The following is a 16,088-nucleotide window of genomic DNA, read 5'->3' on the forward strand; positions in this document are numbered from 1 at the left end:
AGGTGGGCTTTGCCTAACTAAATCCATAGTGATGAAGAATGTAATAGCTTTTTAACACCTTCGTTATTTAGTGTTTCCGTAAATCCTAGCACGTCGCAGTCAGCAGCCTCTAAGCACTTTTGGGGGGGTTAGGGGGTGGCAAGAAGTAAAGAGGCACAGTGTTCTTCGGGTATTGTCTGAGTCCACTGTTAGCCATCTAGTCTGTGTTCACAGGCATCTGCACTTAGAGGTAGATGGTGCACGCCACCCATGCCAGAAAAAGTGCGCAGCAGGTATTGTCGCGCAACACGTCCTATCCAGAACTGATGGTCTGCGAAATGGGACTCGATGGAAGCAAGGCAAGTGGTGAGGGCAGGGTTGGACACACGAGTAGACAGGACTGGCAAGGGTTCTGTCCCCCGGATTAGTGGCACAGGTCAAGTGTTGGTGTGAAGGTGGTGGAGAGAAGGTCACAGGTTCCATGACTTTCCCCTCAGATGTGGCCATGGTTGGGGTGATGGGGACCCGCAGTGTGCCACAGTAAAGAGCGAGCCTGCGGGGATTTCATGACTCCCATTGCATTACAGTCTCCTCCAAAGGGAGTTGCGAAATCATTGCAATTCAACAGAATCACACTGTAAGGAGGTGAGTCTGTAATGATATTGGTGGAATGTTCACTAGGCTGCTGCTGCCTTTTCTGTAACTGAGTATAGCCATTTTGGATTATAAGCACTTGAAAGTGGCATCACAACTTTGGGAAGCCTTTGAAATGCTTCGCCTGATCCTAGATTCACTGTGATATTTCATGTGGACTTTTCAGATGCTCTGGCCCGTGAGGATTTATCCCAATATCCCGATAAATCATTCTGCCTGTGATCAAAATTTGAAAGGGATGTGTATGCATGCCATGTGACTGTCTCCACAACAGCGCTATCAGCCAGTGGCATAACGAACAGCCTATCAGTTAAACCCCTTCATTTCTTTATGAGCCAGTCCAACTCTTCAAGAGATTGTGGTGGCCCGCTACAAACCCAGTCACTTCTCACGAGATGGAAGCTACGATTCTCTTCTTGGCCTGACATATAATACAGGTACCGCGGGTGCACCCATCTGCCTTCCTGGCCCTCTCCTTGCAGAGACCCCTTAAAATCTTCCTGAAGACATTTTGGTGGCACGCAATAATTCAGACTGTCCTGAGGACGGCTGGCTACGTAATGCACGGTTGACCTCGTAACAAGGCAAAATTCACTCCATCAACATCACATACAGTAAAACAAACAACTACAAGCACCAATGTGTTGGGTAATCAAAACAATTTTAGTACCATTGGAATGTTCAGGGAGCACTCTGATTGAACAATTCGCAGGCTATATGAACCGGTAAAGCCCACAGCTTGTTCAGCAGGTTGAACAGCTCTCATTGCGTGCTTTACCGCTGCAATTACCCACGGTGTTCTGTGTGAGGAATTTGCGGTCGCATGGGCTTTTTTGAAATTTGAAATGAAAATGAATGATGAAAGATCAACCTCTGGAAAATGTGTGGGGCTAATCCGCACACATTTTCCTATGCTCACCGCACGACATACACATAGACCTGTGTACTCTGGATGGACACAGACTACAGGAACAGTCCTCCCTGTCATATTTAGTCTGCTTCTTAGTGCTTACAGCTTTTATAGTTGAAAGCCATAAGACACAAGAATGTATACTGATCAGGCTAAGGCCAGATCATGTCTTAAAGCGCTCTAGGAGAGAGGGGCTCTGTGATCACACCTCTAGTCTCTTAGCTGCAAATCTGAGAGCTTGTATGCTCGACTAATGATTCTGCTCTAGTTTGGGGAGGGCTGCCAATCCAAAAGGGCTGGCTGGGTGCTGAGTATAGAGGGGCAAAGCAAGGCAGAAGAATCAAAAGAAAGAAAAGAGAGATGGAACGAAGGAAATTGAGCAGCACAGACATTGAGGGAAGTTAAAGACCTCCAGGCCAATCTGCAGAGCCATAGACCGGGTAGGGCCTGAGCAGGCAAGGCCCACCCAAAATCTGTAAATGCCCACTCAGCAGCACTGTGTGGGCATATATACATGTTAATGCCACTCCGTTAGTCCCAACTACCTTAGCTTCAGGCACCACTTGTTGGACAAGCTTGGCTACGCCTCTGTCTACGTGAAGTCAACCTCAGCCTCAGACCCCTGTGGATTTGATGATATATTGCCACTATCTTTGCAGGGCCATCCTTATTATTCTGATTAGGCTCATGTATGTGTCTTGTGACGCTGCAGTGTAGAGATGTATAAATATCTCGAGTTCGGAGAATAAAAGAGAACACACACCATTTATTTTAATCATTTTTTTTAAAAAAAAGAGGGAACAACTTTTCTTGGTAGTGGCATTTGAAGAATTACCACTGCAAAGAGCTGTTTGACTTTACACCTCGATTTGAAGAATGATGTGTTTTAGGGCCTGAATGTATGAAATTGAAGTAATAGTCCCCAGATTCTGAATGACTGTAGAGAGAATGTTAGTGTATTAACACCAAGCAGCAGCTGCAGGCTACCCTTTGTTCTGCCCTCGGTTGAAAGCAAAGGTTAGATGACACAGCTGACACTGATCCACTGGGAAGCACTCCGCTTCGGTAGAGGTACTGAGAGTCCATGATAGCTTTGCCATAGTGACGACTTCTGTCTTTGGTACAGCCCCTTGCATGAAGCAATGTTTGCTGTGAGGTTTGCATTGAAGGTGTTGGATGCATGCCTGTGCACCATTAGCTTTGTGTTACCCGTGTAAGGCAGCTGTTGCTTATATTTGGTTTTCCTTGCTTTGCCCCAGGTCTATGACGGTCATTATCATTCTCCCACTCAGTGCAAGAAAAAGGCTGGTAAAAGTGGCAGTAATACCGCTACCGGCACCAGGAAACTACAAGTCTGGTGGTGGGGGATGGGAAGGGGTCAAGGATTTACCTCCTGCCAAGAGCTGGAGGTAAATCAGACACCAACTGGAAAAACTTGCTGGAATTACCGGGACCGGTAATACTGATGCCGGTAATTCAGGAAATTCCCCCCCATGGAGTCGTATGGGATTCCAGAGAATGGGGACTTACTGGCATTCCCCCCGCCTGTAATATTCGGTCCTACCAGGATATCAGGTGGCAGGAATGCTAATTTTCTTTGCCAGTATCCTGCTAGATTTACCAGCGAGATACCGGCTAACCCTTACTGACCCCCCTATGTCCCAATTCGTTCACAACGTTATAAACTGGCTCACCACTTGTTCTCATCTTTCTGCTGTTATGCATGCCCCTGTCCGAGGAATTAGTCTGGTATTCCTCAGATAAATACAAATGTCCCCCTTAATGCACTATAATTAACGCAAGAATCTATGGGCTCCTACAAAAGGCAGCAGTTGCTCTATTCTGCTTCATTATATGTGGGGAACAATGTTTCTAACAGTGTTTGCCTGCACTACCTTGAGGTTTTGACCTGTGGTAACCCTTTTGCGGAAGTGAGCTTTATGGCACAGGATTAACAGACCACACACAATCCAGAAATGAATCTTTAAAATGTTCATCAACTTTCTCAGGACGGGTGTGAGTAACATTGCTAGGATCTAAGGGAATCAAACTGGAAATGATAAGTAGGTGTGTAATTAGATAAAGTCAAAGGGCCTAAAAACCAGACTATGGGATGCTATCCTTTCAGGGGTACCCCAACCCAGGAGCCTCAGTTCCAGGGTTATAGTACCCTGCTTACCTCTTCATAATGTCTGTCCAAGGAACATAGCACCCTATTTGCATCTTGGAAACCTCTGTCATAGAGATATAGCACCATAACATCTTAGCAGTCCGGGTAGCAAGTATTCACTTGCCCCTTGCTTGGGTACATGTCAGATATTCTAACCCTGCAGCCAAGGGTCACCCTCCGGCTTCCCGGCAGGTATGAATACAGCTAACATGCCTACCAGAAAGGATTTACTCCCATTGCTCAGTGCTTCTGTCAAGCTGTGATATTGTCACCCTACAGCCAAGCATTGCCCTTGCTTGGCAAGTGAACTATGGCCAGCCGGTCTCACCCTATGGCAAGATCGACGTCCTAGGCTAGTGGCAGAGAATCAGCTTGCCCTACTTCCAGGATAGGGACGCCTGCTGCTGTACCCTTTGACATAAATGGGAAAGGGTTCTAGTCTTGGCCTCCCATTAGTAGACCTGCCGGACACCATCTCTCCTTTACCTTTCACCCCAAACTCCTGCTGCTTCTCTTTATTGCCTCTGAAAACCACTGGAGATTCCGGAGTTCTTTTATGGGGCTCTTGATTAGTTTGAGTGTTCAATAAAGATTGTGATTGATTACTCCGTGGTTTCTATAAATAATGCTTTTGCTTGCTCTGCTGCAGGCGTTTGCCATCTTTATGAGAGTGTATCTGCTGCTGCCTGTTACTGTTGCCCTGCGAGTAACTGACACTAATTAATCCGGATAAGGCAACGGCAGGGGATTCAACACTCCATCAACCGACCTGACGTCATGTGGAAAGGTAGCTTCGGCTTTGCGGTTCCACTCCCGAATCTGGCGCAGACCTCGGACCCGCAGGACTAAAGTATGTGGATGTCTTGCTTACTTGCGAGCCAGAATACAAAGCTTTGCTGTGCTCACCAGTGGGAGCTCCGAAGCTAGCAACAAGAGTTATATTGCCTAAATCAGGGTGGTCCAACTCCAGGCCTCGTGGGCCGGAAGCATGTTGTATTTCAGGCTACGCCTCACTATTATTCATGAGATAAATCTTCATACAAGGATTCTAAATGTATGAAAACATTTTCTCAGGATATTAATGGGGGATAGCTGAAAACCCGTCAGGATTCCGGCCTTCGAAGCCTGGATTTGGACAACCCTGGCCTAAATGGATCTTTTTAGAAAGGACCTTGCGTTTAGAACAGTTTGTCCCCCGGGGCACAGGGTTTATTTTTCGAGTGGGATGAATGCTTATGTGGGAGGTTTTGTGTGATGTGCAAAAAACCGTCAGTAACTGGAAAACGCGGGAGTGGCACCCCTCCTTATCCCCACACCATCACACCCATGTACCTCCTGCAGGTAGCACACTGTGCAGCAGACCGTCATTCCTAGACCCCAGTGTCCCAATAATGTGACAGAAGGAATGCCCAAAGCGTGTCTGTCACAGCCTGCAAGCATTCCATCGGTGGGAAAGACTCTCCCGCAGGGCACCTACCCTTGGGCCATTTTGGGGAACTTGTGTCTCTTGGAAGCGCCCTGTGAAGCCACACTCAATCTAGCTCATCGAAAGCATGTCACAATTGGACACTGTGGAGACACACTCAATCTAGCTCATCGAAAGCATGTCACAATTGGACACTGTGGAGACACACTCAATCTAGCTCATTGAAAGCATGTCACAATTGGACACTGTGGAGACACACACAATCTAGCTCATCGAAAGCATGTCACAATTGGACACTGTGGAGACACACTCAATCTAGCTCATTGAAAGCATGTCACAATTGGACAAAGTCCCGTAGGACATAGTCCTTCTGGGGAAGAAAGTCCTACTCTCTAGATGATGAGCAGCCCGTTAGCATCAGGCGTAATGGAGATGTTGGCCAGCCCAGCATACTAACAGCACCAGGTTTCTATATCGTGCTTCATGCAGGATTCCTTCTTCATCTAAGCACTGAATTATTATTATTATGATAATTCTTTATTTGATTAGTTTCATAAAACGTTACAAAATATTCATTTAACACATCTCATTACTTCATAGTCTTTAAAAACTCAATATCTAAAATCTAAAATCACAAATTCAACATCTAATCATCAAAATTAATAACATTAATCAGAATTGGTCAAAAATGTGTTAAGGCATGCCCATGATCACCAGCATGCATCCTTCCTTATGTCCTTTACAATCACCATATATAATAGTTCTGTAATGGACCATATATAAAAAACACAATATACACAAATACTTTTAATACCTCATCTAAACACGTCCTACTCCAATGTTATGCTGAATACATGAATCATTCAATGCATCTACCCCTGAAGGATAAAGGGCTGAGTTGGCCCTTCAAGGATTCGTGCTGGCTGGCAGGGCCCATGATACCCGTGAGCTAGCCGCCCAGCTAATCTGGGTGTGCTCCTCTGCAAAAATGTCATATCTACAACAGAAACACTGAGTACCAATTGTGAGGTTGAAAAGCAGAGTTGAGCAGGAACCTGGTGGAAGGGATGGATTCCCAAAGGTTTCTCATCCATTCTCATGTTTGTTATTAATAGTATCTATAAGCAGGGCTGTTGCTAGGTCTGGACAAGATCTGGGGCTACACTAATGTCGGGACTGGAGGATAGCTAGCCTTTTGCCCCTGAGTTTCTATCCAGGGCTACATCCAAAAGACCCAGTACTAATGCCTCCTCAGCCCCCTGCCCCCCAGCAATGCCTGTGGCTGTAAGCCACTAAAGCATGAGAGAAACAGCTTGAAACAGTTAGAATTAGCAAGGGCACTTATTGTCTGCATGCAGAGATTGAAGTCGCAGCACACGGTCTTGGAGCAAGGAGGAGCATGAGCATGGTTGCGGGAGGATAGCTCAGCGGCAACATGCTCACCTTGGAAGCAAGACAACACAGAGCACCACAGGTTCGATCCCCGGGTCCGCACTTAGAAACCTCCGGGTATTAAGCGCATTATAAATAACCTATCATATCATAATATGTGTTAGAAGCCGAAACCGTGAACCCAACTGGAAAGACAACTGGACACCCGAGAGGATAGGTTAGAGGTGAAGGAAGGGAAGTAGTAGAAGACTTGAGTGTCCTTGGCAAAGAGATGGTGAGAAAAGCCCAAAAAAGAGATTCTTTTTCAGAGAGCAGGTGCCCAGCAGGAAGCAGTGTAGGTCAAGAACCATCCTCCACAGGAAGGAGGTGAGCATGGTGATGCCAGTATTCCAGCAGGGGATGGACAAAGAACCAGGCCGACTGATGAGTGACAATCCAGTGCGCGGACAAGTTATGCCGTAATGTGAGCACATTCATCTGCCTTCTTTAGAATAAAGTCTGAACATTCAGCCTTGCTACCAAAAGGTGAACCAAGTGTTCTTGCAAAGCCCTACATTAAGCATAGTTCAAATGCTGTTCTATATAAAGCCTATAGAAAGGATGAGAGCTTGAATGCGTTCACATAATTGGGAACTGTCTGAAACTCGAAAGATTGCAACGTATTCGAGGTACTTGGAAAGGTAAGAATACTTCATGGCGCAACCTGGCCAGAACTTCTGGCACCCCTCTCTGGCAATACTCGAGTTCTCCAGGGTTTCATTTAGAGCTTATTTGCACATTGGATCCAGCCGAATCAACCTGGGTCAATCTAATGTGTCTCTAGGCCTAAAACCGATTTGACAAACGAGGTTAAGCAAGCATTTTTAGACGAGGTTCAAATCAACCCATATGGCCTCATTACGACCCAGGCGCTAATGGGTTAATGGCGCCATAAAAGGCTGCAGCGCCGTTAACCCATTAGCGCCTGATTTCGATGTCCCTTTGCGGGACCCGACCTTAACGGCTGGTCTACACCAGCCGTTAAAGTAGGGACCCGCAAAGGGACCTTGGTGCTAAGTACGGTACCGCAATTTGCGGTACCGTACTTAGCGCCTTCCCCATTCTCATAGAGCCTTATGGGGCGAAAATGGGAATGGGGAAGGGCCATGGAGAAAGGGGGAATTACCGCCCCACCAACCTTGGAATGGGGTGGTAATTCCCCTTTTCTCCATGGTGGTACCGGTATGGTACCGGCGGCAACCATGGTGCTAATAGCACCATGGTTTACCGCATAACGTGTAATGAGGCCCTTAAAGTCTTTACTTCTGACCAGTAACAAGCTTCGGCTTTCACTGATAGTTTTAGTTTCTGCTGCAAACAACCCTTCTAATCACAGCTGCAGTGTATATTAGTAAGCAGGCCCTTTTTAAAATCCCTTTTATTAACGGGAAGGAGTCTAGATGAGGCGTGGGGCGAGGTGAGGTGCATGGTGTGCCTCCCTGTTAGGATGAACACACGGAATGACAAAGGCATACCACCTCCACACGCGATGCTCTTCACATTATGTAATGAAGAACAGTTTCTGCCCCAGGGTATATAAACAGAGACCGGTCATTACACGTGATTGATTGAAAGAGGTCAGGGGCGGGGTCCAAAACGTCTCAGAAGCTGCCTTTACAGATGTGAAGCTCCCCACTACATCTCGGGACTATGTGTCATCTCCGAGCTCAGGGCTGTCTTCCCCGTGCCTTCCTCGGTAAGCACCCATCCATGACTAAGTGGTGGACGTCGGCATTGGAAGCTGTCAGACAATATAAAGTCCAAAACTGGCCTAGGGCTGTTTCACCAAGAGGTGGGTGCATGGAAAGGTTTTCCAAATGAGGGACGCTGCCCGAGCCAGTCTCCTTTTTGCAGACAGTTTCACGCGCCTTTTGCTCTGCTGTTAAATGTATGCATATGACGCAACCGCGCCGGTGCTGTAATGATCTAATTACAATTCAGAGCCAAAACTCTGAGTAGAGTCTAAGGCTGTAGAGGTTCTGTCTCGCACTGCACTCCGAATGTGGGGTCTGTTACAGGTTACAGGACTGTAGGTGAGGGATTTGCCCCGGATTGTACCATATGAGGAGAAAATGCTGTTCACCATTACACCATGGTTACTCATTATTTGGCCCTACATATTAATTGGACTTCATTTCCCATGATCCATAGGTAGCATTGTCAAAGGTGAAGGCTCATGGGAATTGTAGTACAAAACCTCTGGAGGCCACATATCGAGTAACCATGGATACAAGGACAGAGATGTGTCCAATGTGAGATATCTGTCCCTGATGCCACTGTAATCATCAGAGATAGCTTTCATTACAGGGACAGTTGTATGGATTGTGCCCTGGTTACACTGGAGTGGGTCGGATATCTGTCCCATTACTGCCCTGTGAGAGGTACTGCGCTTGACCTAGGTTACACTGTGGTAGTGTGGGGGGTTTCTTCTGGATTACATCCTTGAAGTTGGTGCTCGACTGTCCCTGATCACACTGTTGGAAGGAAGGGGTGTATGAGGTTGGATTAAGCCCCAGCTGTGTTTCCCAATTGCCTATACATTAAAAATACTGCTGCAGCATTGTCGGTGTATGCATTGTGTGTCTGGTTTAACTGAACGTGAGCACTGCACGTGTTCATTTCGAACTGAAGTTCAGAATCCAGGGACGTCATTTCACCAAAATGCCAGGGGTAGCGGAAGTGACATCACATGACCCTTGACCCCCTAATGACATCACAGGAAGTGATGTCATTTGACCCCGCCCCAAAGTGATATCGCGGGTAGCGATGGAACATGACATTTCACCGGTTGACAAAACAGGAAGTGGCATCACATAGGATTGTACACTACAAAAAATATAGTTACGATATCACTATGTGATGTACAGTCATACAAGAATGGATCGCCATATGTATCGTTAAGATCAGTGTGTATAGGCCCATATTACCAAATTACTGTGTATGCAAGCAGACGTCCATGACCAAATGATAATGATGTGTTATTATATAGCACTTACGCTTAAGCGCTTTATATAGAAAAAATATACACCCAATATCACCCAACCTGTGTTGGTACTCATTTATCAACCTCAGAAGGATGAACGGCTGAGTGAGGCCTTTAAGAACAGACTAAATCAGTGACTCACCCCCTGAAGTGTGCCTGAAATAAACCTTTAATGAGTCTAGCAATTATTGTATAGAATTCCAGAAAGACACATTATTTGGCATTCCTATTCTTTCTTATTTAGTGTCAGTGCTGAAAGTGTTAGACTTGTGGCACTCCTGTTCTTATTTTTCTTCTTTTTTCAAGGAGCCTGAACAAGAAAGCCAGCCACTCCAGAAGTAAAGAGCCACGTGGTGCTGGCCACAGCCCAGGAGCTTGCATTACTAAAAAAAAAAAAAAAAAATTTTTTTTAGAGGTCGCATGGGAGCCCACAGAGGTCACAAGGGAGACCTCAGAGGTCGCAGCTGTGACCTCTGGCAACCCCAAAATGACGTCCCTGCCAGAATCATGTCTCTAGTCCTGCAAATGTAAATGCCTCTCGTCAGACCTTTACCGCGGGCTGAAGGTAGTGCTATCTTGTTAATGTTAATGTTAAAGGATATTTGTACCGCGCACTATCACCACTGGAGTGGTCCCCTGGCGCTCTGGCGGCTCTAAAAGAGGGAGGGGTGAGTTAGTGGTAATAAGCTGGAAAAGTGCAAGATAGCAGTGATGTGCTGTTGGCAGCCTCAGCCCTGTGGGTCCGTTGGCTGGGTGTGGGGTGTTTTACGGTCGGTAGTCGTCGTGTGCTGTTGTGCCAGTCTATGTGCGCTTTGTTTTGTTGTTGCAGTGTAGTGAAGTTTGTGCGGATTGCTGCGTTTTAGGCTTGTGGTTTTGTTTGCTTAGAGTTTGAGAGGTGTATGCAGAGGGATGAAATTGTTAGTGGATTGCTTAGTTGGAATTGCTGTCCTTGCAATTATGTCTAGGTGTGATGCTTGCCATCGTTCACTATTCCATCGGAGTATGGCGCTTGCTAATTTCAATATTCTGTCTAGACATGAGGCGGGCTAGTGATCACGATTCCATTCAAGTGTTGCACTTGTCATCATTCACAGTTTCATTTAAGTGTGGCACATGCTCACATTCACATTTCCTTCAAGATGCGACGCAGGCCAAAGTTAAGAATTCCATCTAAGTGCGGCACATGCTAACATTCATAATCCTGTCTCGATGTGACGCAGGCTAAGAAGTCCATCTAAGTGTGGCACAAGCTAACATTCACATTTCCTTCAAGATGCGACTCAGGCTAAGGTTAAGAATTCCATCTTAGTGTGGCACATGCTAACATTCACAATACCGTCTAGATGCGACGCAGGCTAAGGTTAAGAATTCCATCTATGTGTGGCACATGCTAATATTCACAATCCTGTCTAGATGCGACGCAGGCTAAGATTAAGAATTCCATGTATGTGTGGCACATGCTAACATTCATAATCCTGTCTGGATGCGACCAGGCTAAGGTTAAGAATTCCATCTATGTGTGGTCCATGCTAACATTCACAATCCTGTCTAGATGCGACGCAGGCTAAGGTTAAGAATTCCATCTAAGTGTGGCACATGATAACATTCACAATCCTGTCTAGATGCGACGCATGTTAAGGTTAAGAATTCCATGTATGTGTGGCACATGCTAACATTCATAATCCTGTCCGGATGCAACGCAGGCTAAGGTTACGAATTCCATATAAGTGTGGAACATGCTAACATTCATAATCCTGTCCGGATGCAACGCAGGCTAAGGTTACAAATTCCATATAAGTGTGGCACGTGCTATCATTCATAATCCTGTCTGGATGCGACCAGGCTAAGGTTAAGAATTCCATATGTGTGGCACATGCTAACATTGGCTAATATGTTAGTGCATCATGCACTGCAAAATTAACAGTCCAGCCCAGAACGGATTTAGGCTGATGGTCACAAATCTCTATAAGAATGCATCGTGTAATTCTATGGCAGTCTACGTTATGGAGAGGTAAGGTAGAGTGGCGAAGGCTTTCTGGTGCAGAGTAATTGCTCTACACCCCACCCATGCCACACTTACAGTTTTGTTGGTGTCTGTTGGCTGCTGGCTTCCTTTGCTTCCCCTGTGGACACCTGCAGACACATCTACGAGCTGCCAATGTAGGAGCCACCCTTAGCCACAGGGGCTGCCGGGCAGAGGACTGCCCAGGTCTGGTCCAGGATAGGGAGGGGTTGGCCAATGGAGGCCTGGGCGAGGGCTCTGGGGGCGGAACAAGGCAGGGGACGCAGCCGCCATAGTTCCCCGGCAGCAGGGTCGCGTTGGGGGAGAAGCAGCCCCATGGTGGTGCTTTGCGGGGCCAGGGGGCACCAGAAAGTAAAGCACTTACCTAGAGGCCCAGATGGAATGGCCCAGGAATGACAAGGCTGCGGCTGCAGGGATTTCTATACCTTAATTACTTGCTCTCTGCTGACTAGCAAACCGGCAGCCCGCATGACACTTGTGTGTGGAAATGTTAGATGAGAACCCCTCTCAAATCTGCCCGGGATGCTTATAGCTGTCAGTGTAAACTTCAGTTAAGGCAGAATGAACAATGGCCCCTCTCAGTGTTGGGGTCACAGGCACACTGCCTCTGGAGAGGGAGGGGCTTCTGTTTGTGGCCATTGAGGCTTCAGACCTATTGCTTCTATCTACTGACGCTGCCTTCACTCCAAAGGACTTCCAGATCCTGGGAAGAGTTCACATAACATAACCAGTGTATTTGTACAACACATGTTCACCCGCATATGGACATCTTGGCGCTATTGACAGATTGCATAGGTTTATTGCTACTCAACTCATTTTACCAACCTCACAAGGGGGTGGGGGGCAGGATTCGAACATGTGACCATGAGGTCAAATACAGGCCTGTGTAGTGGATGTATTAGTCCACTGAGCCACAGACCCACGCTTCGAGGTGTCCCTGCAATTCCTGCCTATGACCGACTCTTTAAGAAAGGTGATCTGTTCAGAGACCTAGCCTCCAAAGTGCCCACCCTTGGAACTTGTTTAGCATACTGGGTGCCCTTGCATTCTTTTGAACAGCTCTGGTACTGTCCATCGTTTTCACATGTCATGTTGGACCCAGTGACGGAGGTGCCCAGCAATTGCTGGAAGTCATGCAAAGGTCAGAGACCACAATCTGTCTGGTTGCCCTTTCCATTCACTCTTGCCGTAGCTCTGCAGCCCCTGCACTGTGAGCCCACCATGCTTGCATAATACAAATCTGGCTATATGTGGCAGTACTCACCACTGATCCGAGTCTCATGCCAAGATTGTTGGTTTATAGCTTACCCAAAGGCTACCCCTAGATTTGGCATTGCCAATAGCCGCCAGGAAACACAATTCTCCATATTTCTTGTGTGAAATTCAGAAGTGAGATCCTCCTGTACTTTGGCGGTGAACCTAATTTTGCAATTACTGATCACAGCTTATTTTTTCAGAAGTCTCATCAGCCATAGTTTTGCTGCTGTACAGTTTGGGTAATTTATCTGTGAATCAAAGGTAATATTGTTATAACCATCAGCTAAGGCCTTATTTATTAATGGAGATTGAATTCCTCTGCTATGCTGTAATCTCAGGCTGCCCATCTGCCTTCTACAAAGTACAGCCTGGGGAATCGGCCTCGCTACCAAAAGGTAAACTGGGTGCTCTTGCAAAATCATCATTTGATTGTAGAATCCTTGTTTGGCATGCAAGGCGACCGGGGACCTTAACAGTAACACTTATGGACCTAGACGATTTAGGGGCCGCCTCTGTGGTTATTCCCCGATTACAATATGAGAGTGAATGACTTTACATTATGAGAGTGACTGGCTTTTCACAGTTTGACCAGTGGAATGCATGATAGCTGTCCTGGAGCACAGTTCTAGGGGTGTTCTTTTCTGTTGGCCAGCGTTGACTGCATCAGACTAATCCTACAGAATGATTGCACTAGCCACACAAGATTAGTGAATGGCAGTCAATTTCCAGTTTAGAGCTTGCCAGTTGTTGGTTTAACACCACAGCTTGTACAGAAGCTAGTAATGCCAGAGGTGCACGGATGTTTTGCAGGCTGTATTCCAGCAGTGGCTTACTGTATCGTTGTATTTGTAGGTGGCATGTGTGTGGTCTGTGCAGACAATAAGCTGTTGACTGCAATGGTCAGCGGAACAGTGTAGCAGAAGTACTCGCTCATAGCTGACATCCCCAGCTCTGTCTTTGTTTTGGCTCTGGTGTTGTGAAAGAATGGCACCCGCCTCTGAGAGCCCTTGTTCTCTTGCGGTGATCGGTAATTGCTCTTCCAGTACCCATGCTATGCGGAAGGGTGCACACACCTATCGCAGGCATCTTATTAGGGCCATGGGTTACACAATATTCTCTTCCTCTTGGCACATGAGTTGTAGCGGCACACCCATGCTATCGGCCTCAGCCCAATGGGAACTTCTAATTCAGGACACCACTGATGTTGTGATGATGTAAGACGTGTGTGATGTGGGATGTGATGTAGACTCTAATGCAGTGTGTCATGTAAGCGTTGTGAGCAATAGGTGACTCTCCATAGAAGTATGAGAGACCAGTGAGGTAAGTATGTATGAGACACCATTCATGGGCACCAGGCCATTAACATCAGCACATTCATGAGAGTCCATTAAAACGCATGAGGCCAGAGTTGTGAGAAACACGTGAGACTCCAGTGGCGTGTATGAGCCCAGTGATCTGTGGAATTAAATAGAATAATATTATGTTATTGTGCATTTGTATAGCGCCTTATATACCACTGGTATGATCTCAAAGCACTATGGGTAGAACGCCCTCGGAGACCATAGTCCAGGTCAGTGGAGAGAGTAGGGTAGTATAAAGTGCTTGGGTGCACTCAGTATGTGTGCAGCCAGTGCAGTGTGTGGCTGCATTCTAATTGTAGGTGTGGTGCAGTGGCCATGTGAGGTCAGTCGAAAATGTACAGCAAGGCCATTGACCTCGGGGTCTGCATTCTGGCAGTGGAGGAATTTGTGTATGATATGTGTGCAGCTCAGTGGAGTTTTTCATGGGGGTATAGCTGCTTTCTAAACACTGTTGAGGCGTTCATGGAGTTGAGTAGGTATGTGTGCAGCTAGTCCGAATTGACCTAGGGGTATAGCTGCATTCTATTGTTTGTTAGTGTAGAGGAGAGAGTGAGCACATTGGTATGTGTGAATGTCTGCGCGGATTGTTTGGAGACCCCTGTTTCTGATTTCCTTCCGCTTTTCGCTGAGCTGACTGTGTCTGTTCTAGAGGAGCCTTGCTTCTTCGAGAGAGATTCTCTGTCAGTTTCCTCGCCTGCTTCAAGCGTCTTTGCATGAGGTGCTACAGAATCAGCCTGTTTCAGAAGATTGGTTATAAGTGCTGGTGGGCCTCTTTCCCAGGTCCCGGGTAATAGTTTTTGGCACGTGGGTTGGTATTCCTGTCATAGTTTATGGTTTGACTTGTGAAATTGTATCGCACTACTGGCCCTTCCTGGAGCTGCGAGTGCTCAAGAGCTCCTCGGATCGGAGGGCGTAGTGCATATCTGCAAATGTTAAGGATATTTAGATGGCTAATGCCTGGGAAAAGTGTGCTCCTTCCCACATTAATAGGACTAATATGTTTTGGAAATTTCTTTTTATCAAAAGTTCTAATGTCCAGTGCTCATGATTGGCAGGTGGATCCTATCAGAAATGGCCTCAGGATATGATTGACAGAAGCGATATTCCTGTGCCCCCTTTTCAGACATAGCTAAGTGATTACATCCGGAGCCAATTGCAAATGTTTCGATTCAGCTCTAAATCCCCATTTTGTTGCACACACATACGAGGATGGAATAGGTGTTGGGTCAAAAAACCTCGAACTCCCTGTCTCGTCCTCTCAAAACCTCTCAAATGACACCCACCTACACACTCCACAATTACACAATGTAGATCAGTGGCTCAATCAACGAATGCAGTGGGTAAACAGCAAGTGCCTTGAAGCCAGAAATGGCTCTAGACTCACATTCAAGTCTTGGAGTCTACAGCAATATTCGCTGTGATCTTGGGACAATTCACTAATCATCAGAACACAGAGCTGCTAATGTGCAGCGTGGCTAAAGGTAACCGCGCACACTCACACATCCTGTGTTATCTGGGCCTTCCATGTGACGTCCAGACAGCATATTGAGCTCTGGATATCCACTCTGGAGATGCCTGTCTTTTGGGTGTCTTTTCTAAAAGGGAGCAATACGAGGGTTAAACATGTATTTTCCCAGAAGAATTGCACTATGGCCAATGCCTGCAAAAGCGCAGATGGTGTTAAAATGATGATCTCCGAGATGACAGCTGATGGCAAATGTATAATCCGGCTTAAATTTGAATTTCTTTGAAAGAGGCCCAAACCTGGGCCAAGAAAATGGGAATTCAGATTTATAAAATGAGGAAACAACAAGGAAAATAATCCTTGCTGTGGGTTGATGTGGCTTTATTTTTCTTTATTAGAATTGAGGAATCCATGCAAAAGTATAAGGTA

At 46.4% G+C, this 16,088-nt stretch overlaps 1 protein-coding gene across 7 annotated transcripts in view; it reads right to left on the reverse strand.

The window, feature by feature from the left end:
• The window catches only part of SDK2 (sidekick cell adhesion molecule 2), a 1,531,827-nt gene that overhangs the window by 13,494 nt on the left and 1,502,245 nt on the right, over positions 1-16,088 (reverse strand). The gene's annotated exons all lie outside the window — the stretch shown is intronic.

Source organism: Ambystoma mexicanum, chromosome 3q (genome assembly GCF_040938575.1).
Source record: "Ambystoma mexicanum isolate Mex_15411 chromosome 3q, UKY_AmexF1_1, whole genome shotgun sequence".
Lineage (NCBI taxonomy): Eukaryota > Metazoa > Chordata > Amphibia > Caudata > Ambystomatidae > Ambystoma > Ambystoma mexicanum.